Here is a 19,860-nt window from a genome sequence, read left to right on the forward strand (position 1 = left end):
CTCGGGCCCTGTTCACACAACCGCAGTCAAACACTGATAAAATGCGGCTCTTGTACCGTCCGAGTCCATATTTATCAAAGCTCTGCGTTTTGTAACGCCTCATTCACTAGAACGTATTTTTGCGGTCTGCTTTGATGGCGGTTCTGGTACAGAACGGATTATTTTCATTCTGTATCTCCCATATTGAACAGGACAAACAATCCGAAATGATAAAAAATGGAAAAACGCAATCTCTAAGGCCCCACGCACGCGGCCCGTAGATTTTATCCTTAATTACGGACCCATTCGTTTCTATGGCCGACAGACACCTTCACGTATATTTGCAAGGTGTCCAGGCCGCAGAAACCTTCTGTAAAAAATAGGACGTGTCCTGTTTTTTTGTTTTTTTTTTACGGACCGCGCAGCTATACTTTATAATGGGGGCACAGTGCGCAAAAGCGGACGACTGTCCGCGGCCAGTCGTAGCCGTAATCGCAGACTGGGATTACGACTATGGGCAGGGGGCCTTAGGCTGTATGTCTGCGGTCGTATTACAGATCAGCGTTGTACAGATCAATAATCAGATACTCGCCAAATGTCCCGGAAAAAGTGGAGACCTCCAGGAAGAGGCGGCAAATCTCCCGGTGCCCCAAATTACGACAAAATAGATCTGGGGTCTGTATTACTTTTTGAGGTAGGGTCTGTATTCGTTTACGGGATCGGGTCTTTGGTCCGTATTACTTTATGGGGTCGGGTCTGTGTTTAGGGGGTCAGTATTAGTTTACGGGGTCAGGTCTGCAGTCTGTATTACTTTATTGGGTCTGGGGTCTGTATTCGTTTAAGGGATCGGGTCTTTGGTCCGTATTACTTTATGGGGTCGGGTCTGTGGTCTGTGTTTAGGGCGTCAGGATTAGTTTAAGGGGTGGTGTCTGGGGTCTTTATTTCTTTATAAGGGTCGGGTCTGGATTAGTTTATGGGGTCGGTGTCTGTATTAAGGGGGTCTGTATTAAGGGGGTCTGTATTAGTTTATAGGGTCTGGTCCGGGTTTTTTGTGTAAGGGGTCTGTATTCGTTTATGGGGTCGGGTCTGGGGTCTGTATTAGTTTATGGGGTCGGGTCTATATTTAGGGGTCTGAATTAGTTTACAGGGTTGAGTCTGGGGTCTGTATTGCTAGTTAAGGGTCTGTATTAGTTTATGGGGTCGGATCTGGGGTCTATTAGTTTACTGGGTTGAGTCTGGGGTCTGTATTATTTTATGGTGTCAGGTCTGTATTAGTTTACAGGGTCGGGTCTGGGGTCTGTGTTTAGGGGGTCTGTACTAGTTTATGGGGTCTATTACTTTATGGGGTTGGGTCTGGGGTTTGTGTTATTTTATTGGGTCAGGTCTGGAATCTGTATTTAGGGGGTCTGTACTAGTTTATGGGATCTGGGGTCTGTATTACTTTTTGAGGTTGGGTCTGGGGTCTGTATTCGTTTACGGGATCGGGTCTTTGGTCCGTATTACTTTATGGGGTCGGGTCTGTGTTTAGGGGGTCAGTATTAGTTTACGGGGTCAGGTCTGCAGTCTGTATTACTTTATAGGGTCTGGGGTCTGTGTTTAGGGGGTCTGTATAAGTTTACGGGGTCGGCGGTATTTGTTTAGGAGGCAAGAAAACAATAAATGTGGCCCATTTCATCAGATTACGTATTACGGCGCTTTCTTCTAAGGTAGAAGGCGACTCCTCATGGACGCCCCATACTGCGGCAGACTGCGGGTTCATAATACAGACCCATAGGGGCCCCGGTCGCTGCCGTACATTCTCTGTGCACAAATACAAAGAGGGACATAAACAGACCCTACAAAGTGAGTACCCCCTCCCCCCGCGAGACGGGCTCAGGTTATAAGCCGCTCCCAGCATGCAGCGGGACATTTCTAAACCATCGTTTTTTATTATCCTCTGCAGGTTTTTTTTGCTAGTGTATAAATGATCGCTTTCTGATCTTGGGGTGCGAAGGCCGGGAACGCCTCCAGTCCTGAGAATGAAAAGGTCTGCAACAATGTATCAGTGTGGGGGGAAATCAGTCTGGTGTCTAGATTGGATACAATGTAACCAACTCTCAGAAGTATTAGTTGATGGTGGGTTTTAAGTATCTGAATGTAAACAATATGCTCATATCAGCAAGCAGAGATCTTGAAAACAGTGAGGAACTGTAAGGGTATGTTCACACGGTAAACGAAAAACGGCTGTAAAATACGGAGCGGTATTCAAAGCCTCTGATTTTCAGCCATTTTTCAAACCACAAACGTTTTTTGAGGTGGCCGTTTTTGGAGCTGTTTTTCTATTCACCCAATGAAAAACGGCTCCAAAAACAGCTCAGGAAGTGACATGCACTTATTTTTACGGGGCGTTTTTTTACGCGCTGTTTTTTCAAACGCCCCGTCGGAATACGTAGATGTTTGGAGGCGTTCAGCTTCCGTATTTTGAGGCGTTTTTCGAGGCGTTCACAGTTAAAAAAAAAAAATGTGCAGGTTGCATTGTGCAGCATCAATGTTGTCCGTGGTGTTACAGCCCATTCCTCCCGGCAGCTGTAGGAGGCGATGCAGCATTAGTTCTGCTATAGACACGCACACTACATGAATGTGCAGCGCTGCGGTCTCTGGCAGCTCCAAGTATTAACCCCTTCAGGACGCAGCCCTTTTTCAAATTTTCACTTTTTGTTTTTTTCTCCCCACCTTTCAAAAGCTATAATTTTTTTATATTTCCGTCTATATCGCCATATGAGGGCTTGTTTTTTGCAGGACAAGTTGTAGTTTTTCATGGCACCATTTATTGTAGGGCATATAATGTACTGGGAATCTGAAAAAAAAATTATTTGTGGGGTGAAATGGGCAAAAAACACCTTTGATTCTGTCATATTTTGGGGGGTTTTGTTTTTACGGCGTCCATCATGTGGTGAAAAGTGCGTATTCACCTTATTCTACAGGCTGATACGATTACGGCGATTCCACATTTCTGTTTTGTTTTATGTTTTACCACTTTTAAAAAAATAAAACCATTCGTTTTCTGAGAGCCAGAACTTTTTTCTTTTTCCATCAGACGTGAGGGGCGACCTGTAGTTTTCACCGATACCATTTTGGGGTATATGCGACTTTTTGATTATTTTCTATTTCATTTTTTTTTATTGCAATTTGCGTGTATTATATATATTTTTTACAGCATTCACCGAGCGGGTTAAAAAACGCTATATTGCGATAGTTCGGACTTTTACAGACGCGGCGATACCAGTTATGTTGTTAACTTTTATTTTTTTTAACATTTGATTTAGGGGAAAAATATGAAAAGGGTTTTTTTTTGAACTTTTAATACTTTGTTTTTGGAACATAACAAAAATCTTTATTTAACTGTTTTTGACTTTTTTTTGTTAGTCCCCCTAGGGATCGCTTTCATGATATACTGCAATACTAATGTATTGCAGTATATCCTGATTCTGACAGTGTCCTTTGAAGCCCTCCCGGAGGCAGCGCTTCAAAGGAGTACAAAGATGGCGGACCTGGGGGCTTTTGCTCGGCCCCCTGGTTGCCATAGCAACTGTTGTAACTGGCCGATCGTGCCGCGGAGGGGGGGGGGCGTGATCGCCAGTTTGAGTGGCGCCCCCCTGATTCTAACACTTTAAATGCAGCGGTCGCGTTTGATCGTCGCATTTAAGGTGTTAAACGGGCAGAATCAAAGTGAACTTTGATTCCGCTCATTGCAGGGAGGTGTCGGCTGTGTGTAACAGCCGTCACCCGCTGTCTATGGAGCCAGCTCAGCCCGCTCCATACTGCCCCTTAACCCTGATCACGTACAGTTACGTGATTTTTCGTGAATGGGTTAAGGGATGAAGCTGCTGTAATCCAACGTGACATTGAGAGGAAGATCAATAAACATGGGGGAGGCTCCACTAGTAGAGGTTGTAGTTATTAAAGGAATTGTCCAGTATGGCCACTGAGATCAATGCATGGACAAGCTCCAGAGTTAGGCCTCCTGCATACGACCGTAGCCATGTACACGATCCGTGATTGCGGCACGGACGGAGCGCGGAGTGTCAGTGACGTCCTATTTTTTGCGTCTCGTTTCTACGGACCGGACACACCCGTAAATATAGGGGAAGGGGTCTGTGGCCGATAGAAATGAATGTGTCCGTATTTTATCCGCAATTACGGATCCATAACTGCAGATCAAAACTATTGACATGTGCATGGGGACTAAGGGTGCAGCTGCTCTTTGCTCACACCAATGGAGGGGGTTGAGAACGGGACCCCTGTCTATTACATCCGTAGCCTCTAATAGAGCGTAAGATAAGGGTTGTCCTTTAGGCAGAAATAGCAGCCATTGTGTTGTTTTCTTGGTTGTTCCCCCCCCCCCCCCCCCATAACAACTTATCCACAGGAGAAGTGTTAGATCGCTGGGAGCCCCACCGATCACGAGACTGGGGGTCCCGAGTCCTCTGTTTAAATGGAGCGGTGGTCGAGCAAGAGCACTCCAAGTCAAGTCTATGGGAATAACGGTAACAGCGGAGTACGACGCTCGGCTGTTTCCGTCAGTTTGCATAGACTCTGAATGGAATGGCAGGCTCATGTTCGACCACCGCTTCATTCAAGCTCCTCCTCACCGCTTCATTCAAGCTCCTCCTCACCGCTTCATTCAAGCTCCTCCTCACTGGGGGGGTGCAGTAAGGAGGATCTGGGGGTTCAGCAGCCCCGTTCTCACGATGGGTGGGGGACCCAGAGGTAGGGCCGCCCAGCAATCAGACAATTAATCACCTATCCCGAGAATAGGTCATAATTGTCGATACCCCTTTAAGAAGTTGATCAGCGCAGAACATTGACCCTATAAATGGCGTTTGATAGACATTCACTTTAAGTTAATTACACATCTCGTTTCTTGGTAATATCTGTTTCTCCTCTCCCTGCGGCAGCCATTGCAGCCCTTCTAGAGGTTGTCACCGGTTTTCACCTGCCTTGATACTTTGTTGCCATTTTATTATTACATTGCCAGTGCTGATGTGTTTAGATGAGAGTATTGCCTATACTGATACTATGTAGCAAACACAGCTGTGAGAAGTATTCGGTCAGTATGGGTTTTCAACCATCTGCATGTTACCAAGAATGTTTTCATTCACTGACAGCAAGCGAGATCTTTAAAACGGTAAGAAATTGAAACACCAAGTCAGTTGTAGAATGATTCATCTTTTATTTACAGAAGACTAGACGAGCCCTTGAATGTGAAAGAGGTTCTGCAGCAGCTGTGGCAAGGAGGATGGTTGGGCCTCATGATCCAGTGTTGGTTCTATACACACGCTGCATTCTGACATCAGAGCGTGCGATTATAGGGATATTATTTACACATCAATCACATGTAGGTAATTAGGATACGGCAGCGGGATGTACTGGAGCGGGCGGCTCATCACAGAGCGCGCCTGGAGAGTCTCTCGTTATATATATAGTATTTATAATACAGTCTGCCACTGTGAAGTACAATATAAGCAGAATATTACGCTGCAAACATTATTAGTCTTGTTTGGATAAAATTAACACGTCTGTATTTCCTCGTTCGGCTTCTAGGATTTCATTCCACATTTGCGTAAACTTCCGCATTAACTGGAGTGCCAAACCGCCTTATTGTTCCGCCATATAGATCCTATCCCTTCACTAATCCATAATGTTCAATTCATAAAGGAATAAAAGCAGATCAGCAGGAGTCAAGGATCCAGGCCCAATACACCGAGTGCCATATGAAAGGGCAAAAAAGACAAAATTCCTGGATTCTCCATGATTAATTAATTTTGCAGAGACCGCAATAAAGATAAATATCCGCCACTGATCATCATACTACATATTATATACAGGATTAGTGTACAAAAACAGTGTGTACGTACATTACATTACTCATCCTGTACTGATCCTGAGTTACATCCTGTATTATACTCCAGAGCTGCACTCACTATTCTGCTGGTGGAGTCACTGTGTACATACATTACATTACTTATCCTGTACTGTTCCTGAGTTACATCCTGTATTATACTCCAGAGCTGCACTCACTATTCTGCTGGTGGAGTCACTGTGTACATACATTACATTACTTATCCTGTACTGATCCTGAGTTATATCCTGTATTATACTCCAGAGCTGCACTCACTATTCTGCTGGTGGAGTCACTGTGTACATACATTACATTACTTATCCTGTACTGATCCTGAATTACATCCTGTATTATACTCCAGAGCTGCACTCACTATTCTGCTGGTGGAGTCACTGTGTACATACATTACTTATCCTGTACTGATCCTGAGTTATATCCTGTATTATACTCCAGAGCTGCACTCACTATTCTGCTGGTGGAGTCACTGTGTACATACATTACTTATCCTGTACTGATCCTGAGTTACATCCTGTATTATACTCCAGAGCTGCACTCACTATTCTGCTGGTGGAGTCACTGTGTACATACATTACTTATCCTGTACTGATCCTGAGTTATATCCTGTATTATACTCCAGAGCTGCACTCACTATTCTGCTGGTGGAGTCACTGTGTACATACATTACATTACTTATCCTGTACTGATCCTGAGTTATATCCTGTATTATACCCCAGAGCTGCACTCACTATTCTGCTGGTGGAGTCACTGTGTACATACATTACATTACTTATCCTGTACTGATCTGGAGTTATATCCTGTATTATACTCCAGAGCTGCACTCACTATTCTGCTGGTGGAGTCACTGTGTACATACATTATATTACTTATCCTGTACTGATCCTGAGTTACATCCTGTATTATACTCCAGAGCTGCACTCACTATTCTGCTGGTGGAGTCACTGTGTACATACATTACATTACTTATCCTGTACTGATCCTGAGTTATATCCTATATTATACACCAGAGCTGCACTCATTATTCTGCTGGTGGAGTCACTGTGTACATACATTACATTACTTATCCTGTACTGATCCTGAGTTATATCCTGTATTATACTCCAGAGCTGCACTCACTATTCTGCTGGTGGAGTCACTGTGTACATACATTACATTACTTATCCTACACTGATCCGGAGTTATATCCTGTATTATACTCCAGAGCTGCACTCACTATTCTGCTGGTGGAGTCACTGTGTACATACATTATATTACTTATCCTGTACTGATCCTGAGTTACATCCTGTATTATACTCCAGAGCTGCACTCACTATTCTGCTGGTGGAGTCACTGTGTACATACATTACTTATCCTGTACTGATCCTGAGTTATATCCTATATTATACACCAGAGCTGCACTCATTATTCTGCTGGTGGAGTCACTGTGTACATACATTACATTACTTATCCTGTACTGATCCTGAGTTATATCCTGTATTATACTCCAGAGCTGTACTCACTATTCTGCTGGTGGAGTCACTGTGTACATACATTACATTACTTATCCTGTACTGATCCTGAGTTACATCCTGTATTATACTCCAGAGCTGCACTCACTATTCTGCTGGTGGAGTCACTGTGTACATACATTACATTACTTATCCTGTACTGATCCATTACTCCCGGTGGGAGCTGTATTAGCAGCCATGTTGGCTGACACCTAACATTTTTCAGAAACAGATATACAGTTATGTTACGGTTAAAAACAAGCGAATTATCACAAAAAAAAAACATTTAAATTTACCATTCAGGTCTCTAGGAAAGCTGGGTGACAGCCCATGTCGTGTGGTCGTATTGTTTGGGGGAAGATAATGACATTGGTACAGAGCAGAGATGGCGGGGCTCAGTCTTCCATGACTCCAGAAAGCAGAATAACATTGCGGGATCCCCCGGGGCTCAGAGCTCTTTGTAAAACTTCATTTTTCACGCGGAGGAGCTGGGAACGGGTCGCGCTGTCGTTTTGCGTCTTTCATGAAAGTATAAAATGTCTTGTTGTTTCTGTATTGCGTCCAAGGAAAGTGGAGTCAGACTGTTAATATTCGTCATGTGCTCCTCACTCGGACGGCGATATTTTACTTAGGCCTCATTCACATCTGCGTTGGGACTCCGTTCGTGGGTTCCGTCAGACCTTTCTGTCAGGGGAACCCACGAACGGAAACCACAGCTTTCCGTTTGCATTACCATTGATTTTGATGGTAACGCTTCTGTTGCTAATGGTTTTGGTTTGTCTCCGTTCCGTAAGGTTTCGGTTTTTGGCGGAATCAATAGCGTAGTTGACGATGGGTCGGATGGGCCCTGCAACTAAGCCCACAACATGCTAGGCTTAAATACAGGGCTCCAGCCACTGGATTAGAGTATAATTCATGGGTTTGCAAAGTTACTCAACGAATTATGTCGATTTAAACTATTAAATGTTGATAGCGGAGATACTCTAAATACTCATATTCACTTACTAAACTAATACAGACCCCAGACCAAACCCCTAAACTAATACAGACCCCAGACCAGACCCCTAAACTAATACAGACCCCAGACCGGACCCCTAAACTAATACAGACCCCAGACCAGACCCCTAAACTAATACAGACCCCAGACCAGACCCCTAAATTAATACAGAACCCAGAACAGACACAAACTAATACAGAACCCAGACCAGACCCCTAAACTAATACAGACCCCAGACCAGACCCCTAAACTAATACAGACCCCAGACCCCTAAACTAATACAGACCCCAGACCAGACCCCTAAATTAATACAGAACCCAGAACAGACACCTAAACTAATACAGAACCCAGACCAGACCCCTAAACTAATACAGACCCCAGACCAGACCCCTAAACTAATACAGACCCCAGACCAAACCCCTAAACTAATACAGACCCCAGACCAGACCCCTAAACTAATACAGACCCCAGACCAAACCCCTAAACTAATACAGAACCAAGACCAGACCCCTAAACTAATACAGAACCAAGACCAGACCCCTAAACTAATACAGAACCCAGACCAGACCCCTAAACTAATACAGACCCCAGACCAGACCCCCTAAACTAATACAGACCCAAGACCAGACCCCCTAAACTAAAACAGACCCCAGACCAGACCCCTAAACTAATACAGACCCCAGACCAGACCCCTAAACTAATACAGACCCCAGACCAAACCTCCTAAACTAATACAGACCCTAGACCAGACCCCTAAACTAATACAGACCCCAGACACCCTATGTTAATATGGTCCCTTAAATTTATATACACCCGACACCAGACCTCTAAACTAATCCAGACCAGGACCCCTAGACTAATACAGACCCCGACCAGACCCCTAAATACAGACCCCAGTTCAAACCCACTAAACTAACACAAACCCTAGAACAGACCCCACAAACTAATAAAGTCCCCAGACTGGACCCCTAAACTAATACTAACCCCAGACCAGACCCCCCAAACTAATACAGACCCCAAACTTGACTCCCTAAACTAATACAGACCCCAGATCCGACCCCCTAAATACATACCCCTGACCAGGCCGCTTAAATACAGTGCCCCTAAAGTAATACAGACCTCAGACCAGACAGATGACGCCCTGATACTGTCCCCGGTAGTGATCCGACCGCAGGATCGGGGAGAGATGAGTACATTTTAAAGAGGACGTGGCACCCGGGAGAGCTCACTTTTTTCTAGAAATCTCCTTTCTGGGGGAGTTGGCACATATGTATCTTCCCTTTATTTATGATGTATATAGGAGGTCCCCAACCTGTGGCTTCAGCTGTTCGGAAACTACAACTCCCAGCATACAGGTAGGACACTCCTATACGTCATAAGTTATTATATTGATGTCCTGTAGTCGTGTGAATCAGCCCCGGGTGTTCTCTCTGATCGCCTCTGTCACATTTTACAATAATCAGTTCATTTATTTCGAGGAGATCACATCTGGATGTGAGAGCGACATAGAGCGACTTCTAAATCCGTAGCAGTGACCCCCGGCGCTCGCTGGCCTCCTGTAGAAGAACAAGAGACGAGGTTTTACTTGGAGGAGCTTGGCTGCGCAGCTCGGGTCACATGCCGGGATTTTGTTTGTTGCTTTAATTCTGCGTCGGGAGTTTTTCATACTTTTGACATTTCTATGATGTGCGGTGTCAAAGAAAAGTCAGAAAAAAGCAAAAGTTCAGTAGGGAGCGCTAAAAAAAAATAGGGATAATTTACACAAAAATAAGATTCATGTAAATGAAGGTTAATCATTATTTAACTAAAAGCTCTGCAACTTTTTACTATACTCTATTTCATTCCCTCACCGTTTCAAGATCTCTGCTTGCTGTCAGTGAGTGGGAACATTCTTGTTTATATCCGGAGGCCAAAAACCCATCCCGACCTATTCTCATCGCTAAGGGTTTGTAACAACTGTATCCAGTGTAAACAATCTTCTGTAAGCTAAAAAATCCTGGACTTCAGGCTGATAAATTTAATGATACATTGTAACGAACTATCAGAACAGTAGAGGGATTTGTTCTCATGATGGGTTCAACTCACAGAGGATTGTCTGCACTGAATATAATTGAGCAAATTGTGAAAAATTTTAGGTCAGGACAGGTTTTTTAGCTTCTGGATGTGATCAAGAATGTTTACAGTCACTGACAGCAAGCGTTTTATATACAAAGTATACTAGAAAGTTGCAGAACATTTTATTATATTCAAATCAAAGATAATCTCCACCTTTTAAGACCATGTCGTTTTTTAGTCCACTATATAATATACCTTTATTGTGGTCTGATCTCAGTTTTTCTGATGCAGAGCTCCAAATCCCCTGCACAGATGTAGATGTGAAAGATAAGATACTGGCTGCCTGTAGTCAACACTAGGGGGCGCTCCAGAGCTTACTGCATACTTTTATACAATGCACTCAATAAGTCCATATACAGGGAGCTCCCCCTAGTGGTGACTGTGGGCAGGCAGAATTTCATCTTATAACTCTATGGGAGCTGTATATATCTGTATGTAGTGAGCTCCCCCTAGTGGTGACTGCAGGCAGCAGAATGTTATCATGTAACTATTGGAGCTGTATATAGTGAGATCCCCCTAGTGGTGTCTGCAGGCAGCTGAAATATGATCATGTAACTCTATATGAGCTATATATATTTGTATGCAGTGAGCTCCCCCTAGTGGTGACTGCGGGTAGCAGAATGTTGTTATTATGTAACTCTATGGGAGTTGTATAAAGCTGTATGTAGGGAGCTCCCCCTAGTGGTGACTGCAGGCAGCAGAATGTTATCATGTAACTCTATTGGAGCTGTATATAGTGAGCTCCTCCTAGTGGTGGTTGCAGGCAGCTGGAATGTTATCATGTAACTCTATCGGAGCTGTATATATCTGTATGTAGTGAACTCCCCCTAGTAGTGACTGCAGGTAGCAGAATGTTATTATGCAACTCTATGGGAGCTGTATATAGCTGTATGTAGTGAGCTCCCCCTAGTGGTGGCTGCAAGCATCAGAATGTTCTCATGTAACTCTGTGGGAGCTGTATGTAGTGAGCTCGCCCTAAAGGTGGCTGCAGGTAGTAGAATGTTATCTATGGGAGCTGTATATAGCTGTATGTAGGGGGCTCCCCCTAATGGTGGCTGCAGGTAGCAGAATGTTATTATATAACTCTATGGGAGCTGTATATATTTGTATGTAGTGAGCTTCCCCTAGTGGTGGTTGCAGGCAGAAGAATGTTATTCTGTAACTCTATGGGAGCTGTATATATCTGTATGTAGTGAGCTCCCCCTAAAGGTGGCTGCAGGTAGTAGAATGTTATCATGTAACTCTATGGGAGCTGTATATAGCTGTATGTAGGGGGCTCCCCCTAATGGTGGCTGCAGGTAGCAGAATGTTATCATGTAACTCTATGGGAGCTATATATATCTATATGTAGTGAGCTCCCCCTAGTGGTGACTGCAGGCAGCAGAATGTTATCATGTAACTATTGGAGCTGTATATAGTGAGCTCCCCCTAGTGGTGGCTGCAGGCAGCTGAAATACGATCATGTAACTCCGTGAGATATATATGTATGCAGTGAGCTCCTCCTTGTGGTGACTGCAGGTAGCAAAATGTTATCATGTAACTCTATGGGAGCTGTATATATCTGTATGTAGTGAACTCCCCCTAGTAGTGACTGCAGGTAGCAGAATGTTATTATGCAACTCTATGGGAGCTGTATATAGCTGTATGTAGTGAGCTCCCCCTAGTGGTGGCTGCAGGCATCAGAATGTTCTCATGTAACTCAATGTGAGATATATATATATGTATGTAGTGAGCTCCCCCTAAAGGTGGCTGCAGGTAGTAGAATGTTATTATGTAACTCTATGGGAGCTGTATATATCTGTATGTAGTGTGCTCCCCCTAGTGGTTGCTGCAGGCAGAAGAATGTTATTATGTAACTCTATGGGAGCTGTATATAGCTGTATGTAGTAAGCTCCCGATAGTGGTGGCTGCAGACAGAAGAATGTTATTATGTAACTCTATGGGGGCTGTATGTAGGGGGCTCCCCCTAATGGTGGCTGCAGGTTGTAGAATGTTATTATGTAACTCTATGAGACCTATATATAGCTGTATGTAGGGGGCTTCCCCTAATGGTGGCTGCAGGCAGAAGAATGTTATTATGTAACTCTATGGGAGCTGTGTATATATATATATATATCTGTATGTAGTGAGCTCCCCCTAGTGGTGACTGTGGGCAGACAATTTTACCATTCACCTCTATGTTGGGGATTCTGGACTTATTTGGATGTAGACTTTATGTATTCATTCACATGAACATAAAATTAGAAACCCCTTTATATTTCTCTAATATTTGATGTTGGCGGTAATACCAGTAAATAAATTGCCAGCTCTGTAGTTTATTATTTCAGAAGCGTCCACATCACCTGTCGCCCGCCATCTTGGTTTACATTACTCAATATTACAAGACGTGACTCACGTTTATCTCCCACTTGTTCAGGAAATGGACGGGCTCGAGTTTCTAAACCTCGGCAGGCTGTTTATAATCGGAGCGTCCGTCAGGCAGGCGGATTCTGCGCCCTCCTCACGTCACGTAAATACTGGATAACAGGGTTCCTGCATTGTGTATGCATTTTATATCGGGATGTTTCCGTCATGGAGAGTTCTAGTATGACATGCCAGGCCCTGCAAATATGGCAAAGAACAACACAAGATATCTGACATTCATGGATGTCCAGCAGTCATAAAAAACATTCCAAAGGGGCGGGGCATTGACAACCTCTCCGTGGTTTTCCCTAATCCCTACCTGCATTTCAGTGTTCATGTACGTCAAGATCGGGAGTAATCGCTGATCTCCACCATTCATAGGAGTTTTCTAGTTTTATTTTAATCATTGCATAAAGCTCTTCAACTTTCTATTATACTGTGTGTTTGAATTTCTTACTGCTTGCTGTCAGTGAATGATAACATACATGGTTTACATCTAGAGGCTGATAACCTGTAATACTTCTCACAGCTGAAGGTTTGTATCCAGTCTTGACAATTAACAAATCCGCAGCAAAATCTCTCTCCTGTGCTGATAGTTTGTTACAATGTATCAGTGCAGGTAAAATGTATCAGTCTGGAGTCCAGGCAGTTTATTTTTACATGAATGCATTGGTAAAGATGGTGCTCAACCCCAACTGACCTAATTTCTGACAGTCAAATTTTTTTTCAGAGGTGTCCGGACTAAGGGCATGTCTGACACACTGTGCGACTTTTCTGAAGTGAATGGAGCTGAGCTGCAATACCACACACAACCTGTGGACAGGTGTGGCACCATTTTTGGAAGAAAGCAGACATATTTTTCTAACCCTATGCAAACCCAAACTTTAAACCACCCACTCAACACATGGCTCCCGCGGTGATGGTTCCGGCACAGCTTCAGTGACAGAGCGATCCCCATGGCGCAACTGTACGTCATGGGGGCTTAATATAAGCCAATCCATGACGTGCTGTAATGGCTGGGATCGGAGATAATGCAGAGCCCAACGTCTAACCTCTTAAATGCTGTGGTTAATAGCAACCGCGGCATTTAAGTGGTCTGATCACAAACTAGATCGCAGTCCGCCACAGAGTTGCCATGGCCGTATGCCTACACTGACCCGCAGTAATGCTTTGGTATACTAAGTTTGCCAAAGCATTATAAAGGCGAACAGCAGATCGCATAATCATACGACAAAAAAATTGAAGTTTATTAAAAAAATATGTAAATGTGCACAGAAAAAACATAAAGTAAAACCAATTGCTTTCTAAAAAGTATTGTTTTTCTATAAGTGTTAAAAAAATACACATCCCCGGGATCGTAACCACCCGAACAATAAAGTTGACACGTTAGTTAAACCGCATGGACAACAAAAAAAAACCACAAAAACAACAGCACCCCCCCCCCTCAAAAATTAAAATAAAAAAGTCCCGTATAACGCAAAATGGTACCAATAACAACATCTCGTCCCGCGAATAACAAGCCCACGTACAACAAATCAACAGGGAGATAAAACCGAAAACCGTTCTAGCTCTTGGTAATGCGGCGATCACGAAAAAATGTTTCCGAAAGTTTTTATCATGCAAAACTGAAAAAATGTGAAGCACCGGTCACTATTCGCTAATCGCCATAATCTTGCCGACCCCTGGAATAAATATAACGTTTTATTTACGCCGCACGGTAAACAATGTGAATTTAAAAAACAAGGATGTGATTGTTATTTTTTCCATTCCCCTCCCCCCAGATAAAGGTTCATCAATAACGTCACTCTGTGTCCCACAAAATTCTGCTATTAAAAAATGCGTTAAATGCGGCGATGCAAAAACAAAAATATTCCTGCGGGCCTTAACGCCAAAATAGGCTTAGTACTTAAAAGGGGGTAACTAAAAATAAAAGATCCCACGATGGGATCCAAAAAATACAAAAACTTTGTAACAACCCCAACAAACAAGAATGTGTCAAATAAAATGTATTGGGAATAGTTCACACGACGCTTCTTACGACTGCTTTCTGAATCTGTCCGCAGCGTGCCGGCACAAGTTACAAGATACAGCCATAAAACAGCTGAGAGGGGCGGCCCGGGGAACCCCAAAATACTGTCACCTTATTATCAGATTGCTCCCATTTGTAAATGGAGATTTCCCACCAAGATTTATAGATTAGGGGGTTAATATTTATGCAATTAGTCACACGCCGATAACCTCCCAACATTTACCAAAGATTTATCTCAATTAGAAACACACTTAAGTATTTCCATTTTTCAAGTCTTGGAAAAATGTGAATTTTTACTGCCGGCCAAGAGGAGCGCGACCTGCCAAGATGGGGCTCATCTCCCAGACCGATCAATCAGGCGACGATGGAGAGACGAGGTTTACACAGAGAGGGAGACGCTGATATTCATATTGACTGGCATAGAAACAAGTACAGAAAAGTAAGATGTGGTGCTAATCGCAACCAATCAGAATCTAGATTTCATATAGCTAGGCTTTCAAAAGCTGCATGTGCAAGTTGGTCAGCAGGCTTGTTGTAAGGCACCCACCCATAATTGTACAGTGCCTGGTGTAAAGACTGCACTTCCCAGAATGCAAATCATCAGAGCAAGCTCTGTGCAGACACTAAACAAGCAGGGAATGTTGAGAGATTTGAGCTCTGCAGCCTGCTGAATAGTGAGTGTAGCTCTGGAGTATAATACAGGATGTAACTCAGGATCAGTACAGGATAAGTAATGTAATGTATGTACACAGTGACTCCACCAGCAGAATAGTGAGTTCAGCTCTGGAGTATAATACAGGATATAACTCCGGATCAGTACAGGATAAGTAATGTATATACATAGTGACTCCACCAGCAGAATAGTGAGTGCAGCTCTGGAGTATAATACAGAATGTAACTCAGGATCAGTACAGGATAACTAATGTATGTACACAGTGACTCCACCAGCTGAATAGTGAGTGCAGCTCTGGAGTATAATACAGGATGTAACTCAGGATCAGTACAGGATAAGTAATGTCATGTATGTACACAGTGACTCCACCAGCAGAATAGTGAGTGCAGCTCTGGAGTATAATACAGGATGTAACTCAGGATCAGTACAGGATAAGTAATGTAATGTATGTACACAGTGACTCCACCAGCAGAATAGTGACTGCAGCTCTGGAGTATAATACAGGATATAACTCCGGATCAGTACAGGATAAGTAATGTATATACATAGTGACTCCACCAGCAGAATAGTGAGTGCAGCTCTGGAGTATAATACAGGATATAACTCCGGATCAGTACAGGATAAGTAATGTAATGTATGTACACAGTGACTCCACCAGCAGAATAGTGAGTGCAGCTCTGGAGTATAATACAGGATATAACTCAGGATCAGTACAGGATAAGTAATGTAATGTATGTACACAGTGACTCCACCAGCAGAATAGTGAGTGCAGCTCTGGAGTATAATACAGCATGTAACTCAGGATCAGTACAGGATAAGTAATGTATGTACACAGTGACTCCACCAGCAGAATAGTGACTGCAGCTCTGGAGTATAATACAGGATATAACTCAGGATCAGTACAGGATAAGTAATGTAATGTATGTACACAGTGACTCCACCAGCAGAATAGTGAGTGCAGCTCTGGAGTATAATACAGCATGTAACTCAGGATCAGTACAGGATAAGTAATGTATGTACACAGTGACTCCACCAGCAGAATAGTGAGTGTAGCTCTGGAGTATAATACAGGATGTAACTCAGGATCAGTACAGGATAAGTAATGTAATGTATGTACACAGTGACTCCACCAGGAGAATAGTGACTGCAGCTCAGGAGTATAATACAGGATATAACTCCGGATCAGTACAGGATAAGTAATGTATATACATAGTGACTCCACCAGCAGAATAGTGAGTGCAGCTCTGGAGTATAATACAGGATGTAACTCAGGATCAGTACAGGATAACTAATGTATGTACACAGTGACTCCACCAGCAGAATAGTGAGTGCAGCTCTGGAGTATAATACAGGATGTAACTCAGGATCAGTACAGGATAAGTAATGTCATGTATGTACACAGTGACTCCACCAGCAGAATAGTGAGTGCAGCTCTGGAGTATAATACAGGATGTAACTCAGGATCAGTACAGGATAAGTAATGTAATGTATGTACACAGTGACTCCAGAGCTGCAGTCACTATTCTGCTGGTGGAGTATAATACAGGATATAACTCCGGATCAGTACAGGATAAGTAATGTATATACATAGTGACTCCACCAGCAGAATAGTGAGTGCAGCTCTGGAGTATAATACAGGATATAACTCCGGATCAGTACAGGATAAGTAATGTAATGTATGTACACAGTGACTCCACCAGCAGAATAGTGAGTGCAGCTCTGGAGTATAATACAGGATATAACTCAGGATCAGTACAGGATAAGTAATGTAATGTATGTACACAGTGACTCCACCAGCAGAATAGTGAGTGCAGCTCTGGAGTATAATACAGCATGTAACTCAGGATCAGTACAGGATAAGTAATGTATGTACACAGTGACTCCACCAGCAGAATAGTGACTGCAGCTCTGGAGTATAATACAGGATATAACTCAGGATCAGTACAGGATAAGTAATGTAATGTATGTACACAGTGACTCCACCAGCAGAATAGTGAGTGCAGCTCTGGAGTATAATACAGCATGTAACTCAGGATCAGTACAGGATAAGTAATGTATGTACACAGTGACTCCACCAGCAGAATAGTGAGTGTAGCTCTGGAGTATAATACAGGATATAACTCAGGATCAGTACAGGATAAGTAATATAATGTATGTACACAGTGACTCCACCAGCAGAATAGTGAGTGCAGCTCTGGAGTATAATACAGCATGTAACTCAGGATCAGTACAGGATAAGTAAAGTATGTACACAGTGATTCCACCGGCAGAATAGTGAGTGCAGCTCTGCAGTATAATACAGGATATAACTCTGGATCAGTACAGGATAAGTAATGTAATGTATGTACACAGTGACTCCACCAGCAGAATAGTGAGTGCAGCTCTGGAGTATAATACAGGATATAACTCAGGATCAGTACAGGATAAGTAATGTAATGTATGTACACAGTGACTCCACCAGCAGAATAGTGAGTGCAGCTCTGGAGTATAATACAGGATATAACTCAGGATCAGTACAGGATAAGTAATGTAATGTATGTACACAGTGACTTCACCAGCAGAATAGTGAGTGCAGCTCTGGAGTATAATACATGATCAGTAATGTAGGAACACAGTGACTCCACTATTTATGTAGATTTATTCTCTATGTAAATTATAACCTTGTTATCAGGTGACTGAGGCTTTAATTGAAAATTATTTTGTGAGATGAACTTCCCAGAGTTACAGATACTGCTTTGTGTATATATATATATGTTATACGCTGCGGCTATATATAACGCCATAATTAAACCTTCACATAGTGGTGATTGGACACGTAAGCTGATACGTATCTATAGAGGGGGATAAGAGGGGCTTACGGTATCTGCGCTGGGATCGCCAGTGTTTTGCTTCATATATACAGACCACCGAGGATCCGTGCCAACAGCGGCAGAGGTTTATTACAGACCACGAACGGGATTTACGAAATTGCGCGCACGACATCCCTTAACCTTTCCTCTGCCCGATCGGCGGTCATACTTCCCGAAAACCATTGCGCCATTGTACCTTGCTGCCTGTAGCAACCAATCAGAGCCAAGTGTTTTTAGCACAATTTAGAAAATGAAATGACGCTGTGTTCTGATATATGAAGTCGTCGTCATCTTCAGCTTTATCTTGGTTATATCGGTTTCTGGGAGAGCTGGGTGAGAACCGATGTGGCCGCCTTTAAAGTGATTGTCTCATGAATTCCCATCAGACAGACGTTTTACCTGCAAAGAACGCGCGGACATTAACAATCTTTTTAAATCCACACCGATTAGCGGTAAACGCGCATGTTGGCTCCAGGTTTATCAGCGTCACGGCCGCATCACTTGTGTCCATACCCGAAGAGTCCTGAGAGCCAAATTTGTTCAGTTATGCAACGATGTTTGGGCATCAATGCAAAATCAGCACTTACACCATTCAGGAGTCTGGAAAAGCTGGGTGGGAGCCGTATCCGAGGCCATAGTGCAGGGGTCAGCGACCTTCCGCACTCCAGCTGTTGTGAAACTACAATTCCCAGTATGTCCTGACATCCTTTGGCTGGAATAATAAAGCCTTTGGCTGTCGGTGCATACTGGGAGTTGTAGTTTCACAACAGCTGGAGTGCGGAGGGCTGCGGACTCCTGCCATAGGGATTAGATCAGACATCAGGTTCCAGGTATAACTAGTTTTGGCTGAATAGGATTTAACAAGAATCTGAAGGTGAAAATTACTGAGATTCTTTGTTTTCATGGAGAGAATCATTAATGGTGGTTGTGTTTCCCATAAAGCGGTTCTCTCATCGTAAACATCCCCCCATAAGGGACCTCTCCCGAGACCCCGACAAACAAGACCAAGCCAGACATTGCTCAGCAGACAGTATCACACATAATAGGATTAGATACAGCGGCTCAGCAGACAGTATCACACATGATAAGATTAGATACATAGCTCAGAAAACCGTATCACACATGATAGGATTAGATACATAGCTCAGCAGACAGTATCACACATGATAGGATTAGATACATAGCTCAGCAGACAGTATCACACATGACATGATTAGATACACAGCTCAGCAGACAGGATCACACATGATAAGATTAGATACATAGCTCAGAAAACCGTATCACACATGATAGGATTAGATACATAGCTCAGCAGCCGTATCACACATGACATGATTAGATACATAGCTCAGCAGACAGTATCACACATGATGGGATTAGATACACGGCTCAGCAGACAGTATCACACATGATAGGATTAGATACACCG

The sequence above is a fragment of the Rhinoderma darwinii genome, chromosome 9 (genome assembly GCF_050947455.1).
Source record: "Rhinoderma darwinii isolate aRhiDar2 chromosome 9, aRhiDar2.hap1, whole genome shotgun sequence".
Lineage (NCBI taxonomy): Eukaryota > Metazoa > Chordata > Amphibia > Anura > Rhinodermatidae > Rhinoderma > Rhinoderma darwinii.